The sequence below is a fragment of the Lactuca virosa genome, chromosome 9, assembly GCF_052849685.1.
Source record: "Lactuca virosa cultivar CGN04683 chromosome 9, Lactuca_virosa_CGN04683_v6, whole genome shotgun sequence".
Lineage (NCBI taxonomy): Eukaryota > Viridiplantae > Streptophyta > Magnoliopsida > Asterales > Asteraceae > Lactuca > Lactuca virosa.
The window spans coordinates 33,767,603-33,771,235 of record NC_136434.1 but is presented as its reverse complement, the minus strand read 5'-3'; positions in this window follow the sequence as shown (position 1 = coordinate 33,771,235).

Genomic DNA, 3,633 nt, shown 5'->3' with positions numbered 1-3,633 from the left:
GGAGACTCGGAGGCTTATCACATACGGGGATTAAGAGATGGACTCGGCGAGTCGGAGCCGGACTCGACGAGTCGGTTCGAATATAAATATAACTCCTCAGATCGACAGAAGGGGAGGCTGGAACCCTTCTGGAGAGATCAACTGCGATTGAAGAGCCAGAGAAACCCTAGAGAACGAAGATACAACCTAGAATCCAATTACGAAGGAGATTTAAGGCAATTTTCATCATTCTACTTAATCTTTTGTTTTCCATTATGGTTAAACACTTAGAATTCGTTTGTTTGCTGTTACTTACCTTAATCATGAGCTAAAACTCTTAAACTTCTGTTCGGGACACAAAATTGATACTATGGTTTGATTATTTGTAGGATTAATTTAATGTTGGTGATTTTTGTTATTTTAGCTTGCTAAAGAACCTTGTGTGTGAATGATAATTAATTTTCTGTTAATAGGAAGGTTATTAAATAGTATGAACATCTTTTGATTACCAACCTCATATGTTTATGTGACCACTTTATCATATGTCTAGGGTTAATGAATATGAAACTAGAATTAATAAGAAAATTAAATAAATTCATGTGTGAGCTTGTATGATGACCATCAACAAGAAGTTAACTAAAGGACCAAATTAGTTGACATTTGCAAGTCTAAATTAATCCGAATAATTAATCTAGTGAATTTAATTAAATTAGACAATTGGCCACTGTTTGAGTTAGTTTATTCACTAAGGGTTAGTGTAGCGAATGCGAAATTAATCACTTGAGTCGGTAGCCAACAATTGAGTTAATCCATTGCACTATTACCATAAAATCAACCATAGGATCAATTGAGTTGAACTAAACAGAAGTTCCTTCCCATTATTGAATCTAGTTAGTTCTTTGCTTCCCTAGTTTTTAGATTAAGTAATAGTAGTAAGTTTCTAGTCTAGTAAAACTAGAGAAAACCCCTACTTATTAATTTAGATAAAAATTAGTCTTTAGTTTTAATTTACCGTTCCCTGTGTTCAATACCCTACTTATTTAGCTTTACCACAATTGATAGGTCCACTGCCTTTGTGTGTTTATTGTTATTAAAAAGTAGGTTTAAAACTAGTGGGTTTTACACACATCAAACACTTTTTCTCATAGACTTCAATATTATTATGATAAGAAGTTCCCAAATAGCTACTAGAAATGCATTGGCTTGGTCTTCACAATACCAGTTGCATGTGCTATGGAGAAGACCCTTCACTTTCGCCGTTGACTAACAAAAACCTTTCGATCTATAACGATAAACCCAACACAAGTTCCAAAATCATAGTTAGGTTTCAAAACCCCGAGGTACTCACGTGAGGAGTACTATATCTTTACAACCTAAATGAGAACCGAAGGTCTCGACAATAGTAGCGCAACGGTAAAAAGTCTGACGAAAACGGACATCGGATGAAGAAGTTATGGATTTATGACGGAGTTTTCGTGTCCCGGCCTACTAAAAATAATATATTAAAAATAAGTCAGAATTAGCCATCGGAGTCTAAACGAGAGTTGTAGAGCATAATCTCACCTACGCGTCGATATAAAGAACGTCAAAAACGGAGTTCGTATGCGAAAGTTATGAATTTCTGAAGTTCGGGGCGCGAACCCCAAAGTGTGTCAGCCACCACGACGTGGTAAAAGTGACACGACGTGGCAGAGGCTCTGGAGTCTGCCAGACCCACTTGTGATAACGCATGCAGTGACGACCAGCCACCACGACGTGGGAAAAGGTACCACGACGTGGCGAGGGGCAAAATCATCCCTGTAAATAGAAAACGAAGGTCTTGGGTTTTGGCTGTTCAATTCTACCTTCCTTGCTACTTTTACTCTGTGTCAATCATCCCGAGACTACCCCGAAGCCCCGGTAACACCTCCAACACACGACGCAAGTCCCGAAGTCCCAAGATTTCCGAGAAATCAACTTCTTTCCAGTCGAAGTTCTGCTCGATTTTCATCTCGCTTTCTTCAATCAATCAAGTGAGTTCATACCCCCTTTTATACACTTTCAAATACTTTATAAGGTACTTTTAATACATTTCGGGGGAGAATACAAGTAAACACACGGTTAATCCCAAGTGAAAACGTGAAAACTCTTGTTATACTTTGCATGCATTACATTTATACAAGATACTTAGTATTCTAATGTATTCATCATTCTAAACCATTTTATGCATCCAAAGAACTTATGATTTATGCTTTGTCAAACATTGTGAAAAAGGATAAAATTTGCATACAAACTACTACTTTAATACAGACTTAGTTGAGAATCCGTGAGACGTTTACATCTTCAAATGCTACCTTTTTGTTAAAAGGTACTACTTAAAGTCCTGTCTATAACCAGAGTCTCTCGTTTGGAGAACGTGTTAAATGTGTATAGATCTATACGGGAAGTCATGATCCTGCACCCTGACTGTTAGCTACAGTCCGTCATTTGGGGTGACAGTTGACGTAACGCTACGACGCCTGAATAACGTCGCCACAGGCATATTATGTTTAGTATGGTTATAGAAACTCACTGGATAGACGATTATTATAGTATCCTGATTTATGAATGAGTAGCTATCGAAACTATTCTTCATCTCACAAGTACGATCTTCTTATAGTTTTATTGTATGAAACTATACCTCTTTTAAGCATGTCAGTTGCTTTCGATTTTTGGTCTTAGACATGGGACTGCCTTTTACTTTAGGAAAATAAGGGATTTTCCTGTATCCAAAACAATCAACTGATAGGAAAATAAGGGATTTTCCTGATTCAACTATCTACAACTTACAACACAAATATTCATACGCACTTCATACTTTTAAAAGAAAATAAGGGATTTTCTTGGAAAACGCATGAACTTTGGAATGGCATACATTTTCTCAAAACCGCTTATGAACTCACCAACTTAATTGTTGACACTTTTTCTTTGAAATAACTAGTATTCTCAGGGAACCGCTAAGCAGGTTTGGAAATCAACTTTTGGGGATTAACGCGCTGGCGTTAATTACTTCTTTTGAAAGATGTTTATGTATTCACCTTTTGAACATGTAACAAATACAATTATGTAAACATTTTGAAACCTTTATATATATATGGTGGTGTGTACTTTCCTTTCTATGAACTGTTATGATACTAAATATGACGTCCTCCGCCCCCGAACGTTTCCGCCGTTCTGGTTTGGGGGTGTGACAAATGCCGGCCCACCAGTAGGTGATTATGTTTGAGATGATTGTCTTTGTGATAATTATCTGGTTACCACTATTTGATATGTTTTATGTGATGGGATGCTATGAGATATGTGTTAGTAGTAGGAGGGGGTGAAATAGTCCCTAGTTACCGGTTGAAAGATACCGAAGACAGTTACCGGTTCAAAGATACCGAAGGGGTAGACAGAACTCATGCATGCTTAGAAGTATGTTTATGATATGTTATTATGTGACCAGTATGGTTAAGATATGCTATTATGTGACCGGTACGGATATGATATGCTATTATGTGACCAGTATGGTCATGATATGCTATTATGTGATCAGTATGCTTATGTTATGTTATCATGGTATAAATATGCTTATGACATGTTATTATGTGATGGTGGTAGGGGGTGAAATAGTCCCCGGATATCGGTTGAAAGATA